The 10,265-nt window shown below is 38.7% G+C and overlaps 1 long non-coding RNA gene across 1 annotated transcript in view; it reads left to right on the top strand.

Moving 5' to 3' along the window:
• LOC145546071 (uncharacterized) overlaps nucleotides 1-7,632 on the top strand; it is a 48,100-nt gene extending 40,468 nt beyond the window's left edge. The window contains exons 5-6 of the long non-coding RNA XR_014082461.1: nucleotides 7,181-7,361; nucleotides 7,511-7,632. This is a non-coding gene — a long non-coding RNA (uncharacterized LOC145546071). The remainder of the gene's footprint in view (nucleotides 1-7,180; nucleotides 7,362-7,510) is intronic.
• The last annotated feature ends 2,633 nt before the right edge of the window (nucleotides 7,633-10,265 follow it).

The following is a 10,265-nucleotide window of genomic DNA, read 5'->3' on the forward strand; positions in this document are numbered from 1 at the left end:
ATGTAAATAGATATAATACCAATATTATATAGGGTTTATTGACTATCTTACTACATGCGTGGTGTTATGTGATTTTATATCCATTACCATGTTTAACTCAGACATAATCCTATGAAATAGGTAAAAATTATCATGCCCAATTAACAGATGGAGACACTGAGTCTCAGGGAGGTAATCTGCCAAATTCAAATAGCCAGGAGAGAATACTGAACCCAGAACTTATTCAATCACAATGGTATTCTCTTCTAAAGAGTAATGTAACATGTTAGAAACTAGATGATAAAGAAACACTGGATAAGTATAGTAGTTGCTGCCAATCCAGCTCAAAGGTATACCCATTGAAAAATATGATTCTTTAATTAAAAAACTGGGGAAGTATAAGATCTACTTACTGTATAGCACAGGGAACTCTACTCAATATTCTGTATTAACCTATGTGGGAAAAGAATCTGAAAAATAATGGATATATGTATAGCTGAATCACTTTGCTGTACATCTGCAACTAACACAATGTTACGTCAACTATACTCCAATATAAAGTAACAATTAAATAAAAATAAAAATTGTTCAGATAAAAAAATTGGGGAAGTACAGAAAAAATGAAACAGGGAAAACTCTACCCATTATTTTACCATCCTAAACCAACACATTCATAATTTGGCATACTTCTTTCCTATATATCTTCTATTTGTACACATACATAATTTTGTCTTCTACACTGTTTTCACTTACTATAACATAAGCTTTTCTCCATTAAAAAACTTAAAAGCAGCTTGAAGTTTTACAAGTTAGCATTAGTTTGTATTAGTTAGGATTAACTTCAGCTATGAATGAAGGAAAGCCCACAAACAACAGTGTATTAAAGTTTATTTGTACTTCAAATAAACATAGGCAGTTTAGAGCTGGCATGATGGCATCATGGGACCACCAGGAACCAAACTCCTTAAATTTTGTTTCTTCTCCATCCTCAATATGCAGCTTCTACACTATGATCCAAGATGTCTTGCTGTTCAGTCGTTCAGTCGTGTCCAACTCTGCAATCCCATGGACTGCAGCATGCAAGGCTTCCCTATCCTTCACCATCTCCCGGAGCTTGCTCAAACTCATGTCCATTGAGTCGGTGATGCCATCCATCTATCTCATCCTCTGTCATCCCCTTCTCCTCCTGCTTTCAATCTTTCCCAGCATCAGGGTCTTTTCTAATGAGTCAGCTCATCGTGTCAGATGGCCAAAGTATCCCCAATTATCAAAGTCTCAGTCCATCAGCAGAAAAGAGAAAACAGAAGGAACTAGAAGGCTACCTCTTTTTTAAGAATACTTCTTGGAATTTTCTCACACTATATTTATGCATATACTATTAGCCGGAATTCAGGTACATGGTCATGTCAACAGTGAGGGAGGCTGGGAAATGCAATCCTTTTTTCAGGTGGCAACATACTTGGTTTAAAATTATGGGTCTACCACTGTAGAATAAGGAGAGAATGGATTCTGGAGAACAACTAGCAATCTCTTTGTAGCTGAGTTCTTTTTTCTTTCTGTAAAGATTAATAAAGTTGACTTTTAAAAATTTACTTTTAATTGAAGGATAATTGCTTTACAATATTGTTTTGGTTTCTGCCATACGTCAACACGAATCAGTCATAGGTATACATATGTCCCCTCCCTGTTGAACCTCCTTCCTACCTCCCACCCCATCCCACTCCTCCAGGTTGTTACAGAGCTCCTGTTTGAGTTCCCCGAGTTATACAGGAAATTCCCACTGGCTATCTATTTCACAAATGGTAATGTATATGTTTCCAATAAAGTTGATTTTTTAAGTTTATTATAATCCTCAATATATTATAAGCCCTTTCAAAACACTATCTCTTGAATTAGAAGGTATATGCACTCTATATTTTTTGCATTCCTCTTCCCTCCTTGATATCTAATAAAATATTTGACATACAATAGAAACTCAGTTACAATCAAGATTTTCTTTCCTACTACAAAGAGAATGTTTTCTTCAATATCTCCTATGTCTTACACACTTTATTTCATTACATCCCACTTTCCCTCTGTGAGTACACATATTATTGCCTCTGGGCCTATGTAGAAAGTCTTTTCTGATATAATAAGGGAGCAGACTCAGAGAAATTAAACAACTTGCTGGAAGTTATACAGCTAGTACTTAGCAAAGCTGAGATTTGAACCCAGGACTGTACAGTGCCCAGATTTATCAATGCTTTTGACAGCACAGTGCATCTGAGCTCAGAACATCATCAGGAAGAAATAAATAGTTCAGAGAAGCAGGAATTTTTATCTATAACAGGGCAATCTATCATTGATAGCTATTGGAACCACTGATGCTATGAGTTACAAGCAATGACTATCTACTAGAGAAAAGCAAAATTCCTCGAGTTTGAAAAGCTCTTTTAATTTTTTCTTCTATATTAGGTTAGGTTTTCTTTATCTTTTTAAAATCAATTTTCCCAGACCTCGGAGTCGGGATTAATCACACTTCCAGTTAAAAAAAATTTTTTTTAATCTTTTCAATGGTCATTATGTTCTCTTAATAAGATCTGGAAATTGTGCATTTGTTTTTTCACACATTCATAAACACTTATTAGGGACCACTCACTACATTCCCAGCACTCTGGCTCTGGGGACCAAGGTGAAAGAAACAGTTCTTATTTATAAACAGCTCACCTGGCAGTGAAATAGATAAGTAAACAGTAGCAACAATAAAAAATTGCAATTCTATTACTTTAAAGCAATATGGAAGCCAGCCTAGGGGAGTCAGGGAAGGCTTGCCATAGATGACGCTTAAGGAAGATTTAGAACTAATTTGGAAGCAGAGTCCAAACACAGCCAGGCAAAGTAATGTGTGTGTGTATGTGTGTGTGGCATGAGGGTAAAGACATGAAAAGGGAGAGAAGCTGAAGCATTGCACATGCTCCTGGCAGTTACCAAACTTCGTGTTGCCTGAGAATCAACGCAGAGCTTAACCATTGTTAACCATATTTCTGGCCCCATATCTCACAGTTTCTGATTCTATAGACCTCAGACAGGACCCAGGATTTTTGGGGGGCCACACTGCAAGGTTTGCAGGATCTTAGTTCCTGACCAGGGATGGAATCTGCTATTTCAACAGTGAAAGTATGGAGTTTCAACCACTAGACCACCAGGGAATTCCCAGTAATTGGTGATTTTGCAGCACTGTTTACAATAGCCAGGACATGGAAGCAACCTAGATGTCCATCAGCAGACGAATGGATAAGGAAGCTGTGGTACATATACACAGTGGAATATTACTCAGCCATTAAAAAAATACATTTGAATCGGTTCTACTGAGATGGATGAAACTGGAGCCCATTATACAGAGTGAAGTAAGCCAGAAAGAAAAACAACAATACAGTATACCAATGCATATATATGGAATTTGAAAGATGGTAACGATAACCCTATATGCGAGACAGAATAAGAGACACAGATGCATAGAACAATTTTATGGACTCTGAGGGAGAAGGTGAGGGTGGGACGTTCTGGGAGAATAGCATTGAAACATGTATATTATCATATGTGAAACAGAACACCATTCCATGTTCGATGTATGAGACAAAGGCTCAGGGCCGGGGCAATGGGATGACCCAGAGGGATGGGATGGGGAGGGAGGTGGGTGGGGGGTCCAGGAAGGGGAACACATGTAAACTCATGGCTGATTCATGTCAATGTATGGCAAAAACTATTACAATATTGTAAAGTAATTAGCCCCCAACTAAAATAAATAAATTTATTAAAAAAAAAAAAAAGAAGAAGTAAAGGAAGTGGGTGAAGGCAGGAGGTAAGGCTGGTGAAGCAGGCAAAAAGATACAAGCAGTCTGGCTCAGGAGTTTGAAGTATAATCTGGCAAGGGGACAGAAATTTATAAGCAAAACAGGGAATGATGTGACTTGATCTATGTTTTAGAAAAATCACTTCAGGTCTAGTTTGCAGGAAAGACAGGCTGGGAGACGGGACTTTAACCAAGGCAGCGAGGATAAAGATGGAGAAGTGAAAATGTTTTTAAAACAAATTTTGGAGGTAGAACATCCTATATTTCAACTTGAATGTGGTGTGTGTTTGTGGGGGTGTGATGGAGTAGGAGGAACTTAGAATACTTTTTGAATTACAGCAAAACTGGAAAATAGGTAGACAGATCAGTCTTAAAAAAAGACAATTTCAGCATGAGGCTGAGAAAATTCAGTAAAAGTATTGCTAGTAAAATGTTGTCTTTTTTTATTTGAAAAAAAAAGGTTTAAACCTGTATTTGATTTAGTTTCTGAATCTTAAATAAATTACCATTGAATGTCATGAGATTTCCTAAATCCAGGCATTCTAACTTCATTAAATACTGGTTCCAAGCAAAACTCCTCTATTTCAGGCATAGTCTGATCATTCCTTCTGGCATTTGTGCATGCTAAGTTGCTGAGTCATGTCCAACTCTTTGTGACCCCCGTGGACTGTAGCCCACCAGGCTCCTCTGTCCATGGGATTTCCCAGGCAAGAATACTGGAGTGAGTTGCCATTCCCTCCTCCAGAGGATCTTCCTGACCTAAGGATCAAACCCCCCTCTCCTGTGTTTCCTGCATTGACAAGCAGATTCTTTACCACTGAGCCACCTGGGAATCCCTCTGGCACTTGTAGGGTGCCTTCAAAGAGGATCATTCTTTCTTTCCTACCCATGAGGGAAAGAAGGAGAAATTAAATCACTGTTCTGGAGCAGATGTTTTCCTCCTGAACTATGTAAGAACGTTGCTAACTTGTTTCAGAATCAGTCTCCAGGTGTATAAAACGTGCTGGGCCCTTCTGAAATTTTATTTACATTAGTGGGTCACACATAAAGGTAAAAGGATAAAATCCACTCATGTTAGAAATACATAGGCATGAAAGAGTTTCTCAGAAATAAAGGATATTGCATCTGGAAGCTGTTAAGACTGCTTTCACGTGATTACCTAATAAAAGAACGTTGTAATTTCTAAGTCAGGGCTTAACACCCTGCCATGGTCACAGCCTCAGCAGCATACAGGGACTGAACAAAGCGATATTTATGGAGTAATAACTGGCACTAAGAATAAAACAGACTCATAACTGGAAGAGTCTCAATTATACCTTTATGAGTCAGACTAGTCATTCTGGTTTGCCCATTATGTAGTGATAGACCTAGACAGGCTGGCAGTCACAGGAGATCCGTAACCTTGATCTGAGCAACTGAATGTTGTCTCAGGTTCTTATTTATTGAGAGAAAATGATAGCTACTTGCTCTTTCTCAAGAACATTTCGTTTGCTTTTGTTGATAGAAACTTCTTGAAAATCAGGCTTGCCTACCACCTCCTTCTTAGAAGTAAAACCTTAAAGATTTGATTCTTGCCATCAAGGAGTTTATCAACTAGGGACACAAAAAGCTCAAGTACACAAAGTATCAGGCAATACTGTAATATCTAACTCCGAAATGGTAAAAACAAAGTCAAGTAGAACTAGAGAGGAGAAAAGGATTACTCTGGGGTGATCAGTAAGTTTTCATTGAGGATAGGAGCTGAATCCTGAAGTATACAAATTGTGCTTCAGTTGAATTCAGGTGTCTGCTTATGTTAGTTTTCTATGGCTTTGTAATAAATCACTGCAAACTTAGCAGCTCAAAACAATATTTATTCACTAGCTCTTAGTTCTGAGCAGTCTCAACTGGGCTCCCTGCTTAGCATATTGCAAAGTCAAAATAAAAATGTTGGCCAGGTGGAGCTCTTTTCTGAAGGCTTTCAGAAAGAATCTGCTTCCAACTTTATTTGGCTTGTTGGTAGAATCTAGTGACTGGCAGATGGTTGTGATCCAGGGGCCACTGTCTGCTCTTAGAGGCCACCCACTTTCCTTCTCACATGGTCTCCTCCATATTCCATAAGTCAGTGATGACACATCAAGTCCTTACATGTCCAGCTTGCTGCTTCTGCAACCCATCAGAGAAAAAGCTCTGCCTTTAGAGGGCTCCCTGCATCTTAAGGGCAACTAATTTAAGACCATAATTATCACTGCTTCACAACACATCCTATACTGAGTTAGTTTTGATTGAATAAACCGGGGACAGGAATCTTGGGGGCTACCTTGAGAATTCTATCACATATTATTCTGCACATCTACCTTAAGGTGTCTATCAATTCACTAATCAACTGGCCACTTAATTAAGTGCATTGTACTAGTTATGCTCATACAAAGTGGAATTTTAGTTTGAAAGATTTTTCAGGTGCTTCAAAACTTGAACTCTGTTCCAGTTTTTTCAAAAGTACAACATTTTCAATAAAAAATGTATTTAAATAGTATTTCAAAATGTTTAAATAAAGATGTGTAACAGCATTATTCATGGACCTTTTAAAGCAGCACACACTTTCTGCCTCAATTTTGCTCCATAGGGAGCAGAAAGTTGCTTCCTATTTCTCCCACTCTCACCCCATTCATAGAGAATCACCCCTGTAATGAGTCAATGTCATCCATTTCTTAATCCACAATCTCATCTCTGTTCCCCACACATGCTTTGTTCTCTTTTGTTTCTGGAACTGTCACAAACATAATGCCTTCCCATCCATTATGCCTATTAGCATCTCATATATACTTCAAAACTTTGCTCAAATCCTGCTTTCTCCATACTGACATATTTTCCTGCAATTCAACTTGCCAATCAGTAGTATCATTGGGCTATATCACTTCTATTTCAATCTTAATTTATAGATATACAGATAAATTTAAAAAAATTTTTAAATGACAGTGTCATTTTTATTTTTTTTATTTATTTTTATTTTTTATTTTTTTGACAGTGTCATTTTTATATTACTCCAAAGTATTCAGTGCAGGAAAGGCACTAAAAAATATTTGTAGATGTTACTAAATTGTTCCGATGGGAAAAATCTGACAGTTTCTCATGATTTACTCCTATTGACACTATCCATCTAGTTGTTAGATTCCTTAAATATTTTTAAACTAAAAAATAGTTAAACCAACAAGCAACCACCTGGTTGTGGCTGCATGTTTGTCATTTATGAAGAGGCTTCTGTCTAAAGCTGGTAAGACGTGAACAGGTATCACTGGCAAAACTCATTCACAATACCCGGGAAATTAAAATAGAATCTAGGTAATAAAGTAAAGTTTAACCATTTTTTCTCCCTTTCCTTTGTGTTAGTCTGGCTTCACTTGCTCACAGGGTGCTGTGTACTGAGACCCTGACAGAGGAACATCAGACCAGAGTTCCTCGTGCGGTGTGGCTGCACCTGACGCTTCATCTTGGGGACCATGTGCAGAAGCTGTGAACGAGGCTCCTTCAAGATGGTGGTGGTGGGCCATAGGCAGAGACGCTGCACCCGGTACTGTGCCTTGCTCAATCGCACTCCACCTTCCTCTCACAGGAACTCCACTCCCTTCCATTGCCCCACTGCCAAGATCCCTATGAAGCAACACTACTCACAGGTTGGTCTAGGAGCCAAGCTTGCATCTCTCCATTTTTTGACCAAAGGGTACAACTTTGCTTTGAACCAAGCTCAGCCTCGTTCTACTGGCTCGGATGACATGGGGCAGGAGGATCCCACTCGAAAGCGTCAATAAATCCTTTCATATTACAAGCAAATAACTATAAAATGTTCTGGTGCTAAGAAGCATTCTTTTCTTCTTTCCCAGCTCTACCAAGATATAATTGACACATAACATTGTATAACTTTAAGGTGTACAACCTGATATGTGAGAGCCATTCTTGTTAATGACTTGCCAGCTTAGATTTTCTGTGATTATCTGTTTTATTCCTCTCAGTTTATGTGATGAAAACAGTAGCTGCTCATCAAAAATCCTCTTCCTTAGCAACATCTGTGCCTGATATCAGCTGCTCGGTCTGGAAACACATTTCCTAGCAGCTCCTGCAACCACATGTGGTCATGTGACTAATTTTTTGCCAATAAAAATACGAGAAGAAATGATACGTGCGGTCATGGATGTAGCTCTTTCAGAAAGTGTTTACTCATTATTTCCCCATCCTTTAATGAACATAGACATCAAGGCCCCAGGGAAGCAGGATCTCACATGGAGGAGCTTGGGGACACGATTCTTCATGTCCAAGAGGGCTGCTGCTGATGTGGACTATTCTTCATTGCATGAGTGATAAAATTCTGCTGTATCTCAGCCACTGCATCTTAGGGTCCATTTGTTTCAACAGTTTAGTCTTCCATAACTAGCATACTTCATTTCTGTATTTTCACAAGTATCCAATAAATAGGTACTGTGGCTCCCACAGGATACACTTATTTATATAGAAATCATCCAAAGGAGATGAGACTCAAGTGATCACTGAAGAAAATGCCACCCAGCTCTGATACTAAAGAATAGTTGTTTTCATCTTTGTGAAAAGAAACTTATTTACAGTAATTGAAAGCAGAACTTCTAGTTAGCAGTAGTCCTGAGGCAATGTGGTTTGGGTTTTGATCAGTCTGTGGCTTATGGTCAAGGAGGCTTGCTGGATGGCCCATTGAAAAAGTAGGAAAAAAACTAAATTTTTTTCTATCTAAAGCCAGAGCAATGTCCTTTGGTGTCAATCTCCTCTAATTTAACTTCTCGGGTATTGCGTCCTCTGTGAAGGGTTTCCTGACCACCATCCTCTCCATACCTGATGCCAGGGTAAGATATCTTTTCTCAAAGTACCCCAGGACTCTTTACAAATCTCTCATCATGCTAATGCCTCTGCCTCCTCACCTCCACCTCCAGTTTATTCAGCCTCTTGAGTGCAAGGACATTCATCTTTGTGTTCCCTCTGCCTAGTACAGTGACTGACAAACAGTAGATGCTTCATAAATGACAGTTGAATAAATGAATGCATGTAAGGGCCTCACCAGATGCTGTCTCTCTGCTTATTCCCATAGGTATCAACGTCATAATAGTCATCACTGACATAGTTTCCAAGTCCCCCTTCAAATCTTTTTTTCTCATTTTTGTTACCATGCCTAATTACTTTCTGGACTTCCCTGGTGGCTCAGCTGGTAAAGAATCTGCCTGCAATGCGGGAGACCTGGGTTCGATACCTGGGTTGGGAAGATCCCCTGGAGAAGGAAAAGGTTACCCACTCCAGTATTCTGGCCTGGAGAATTCCATGGACTGTATAGTCCATGCGGTTGCAAAGAGTCTGACACGACTGAGCGACTTTCACAATTACTTTCTACTTGTTGAAACTTTCACTGTCTTTGCTTATATCAGCCAGATTTATGTGCCTTCTTAAAATATTCTCTTGAAAAAGCTTCTCTTAATTATAATTTTTTATATTCTCAGTTCTTTACTACATTGGACACATCATGTCAAGAGTTAGCAGTGTGTAAAGCAATTATCCTTCAATAAAAAAGAAATTAATTTTAAAAAATTAAAAAAAAAATGTTAGCAGTGAGGGGACTTCCCGGGTGGTCCAATGGTTTCCTGTTCTCCCAATGCAGGGGGCCCAGATTCAATCCATGGTCAGGGAACTAGATCTCACATGCTGCAACCAAAGATCTTGCATGCTATAACTAACAGCTGGTGCAACCAAATAAATAAATAAACATTTTTTTAAAACAAGAGAGTGTATTGAGGAGTAAAGAGAGACCTGCACAGAAGCCAGGAGATCTTGAGTCTCTTTATCTCTTAATAGAGATACTGGATTCCACATGCTGCAGAATATGGGAGTGGGTAGCCTTTCCCTTTTCCAGGAGACCTTCCCAACCCAGGGATTGAATCCAGGTCTCCTGCATTGCAGGCAGACTCTTTACTAGCTGAGCCACCAGGCAAGCACCTTTATCTCTTTATTTCTTAATGCCCCACCAAAAGTCCACTGTAAAATGCTAGTGAGTGAATTAGATAAAAGTAGGTCTTAGACTCATTCCTCAGAAAAAATGCTATATCTAGAAATCATAATAAACTTTAAAACAGATAAAATCATAGCTCAGTAAGGAGCCTCTGAGAAGCAGAGTTTGAGCAACACAGCCTAGATCATCTCAAAGCTCCCTTTTACCTGTAAAAGCCTGCAGTTTTACATAAATTAATTGTCCTGCACTTGTTATATGCAAATGATGTGATCTTTGGTACCTTCAAATCTGTCAAATAATAAATAGTATTGTGTATTAGCTGTATCTAATAAAATTATCTTGTGGTGACATAGCATTTTACAGGGATATTTATAGAGGCAGTGGGGCACTGTCATTATCAGCATGGACTTTGGAGTAAGGCAGAACTGAATTCAAATCCTAACACTTCCAGGAACT

Source organism: Giraffa tippelskirchi, chromosome 4 (genome assembly GCF_054371585.1).
Source record: "Giraffa tippelskirchi isolate mGirTip1 chromosome 4, T2T-mGirTip1v1.2.pri, whole genome shotgun sequence".
Lineage (NCBI taxonomy): Eukaryota > Metazoa > Chordata > Mammalia > Artiodactyla > Giraffidae > Giraffa > Giraffa tippelskirchi.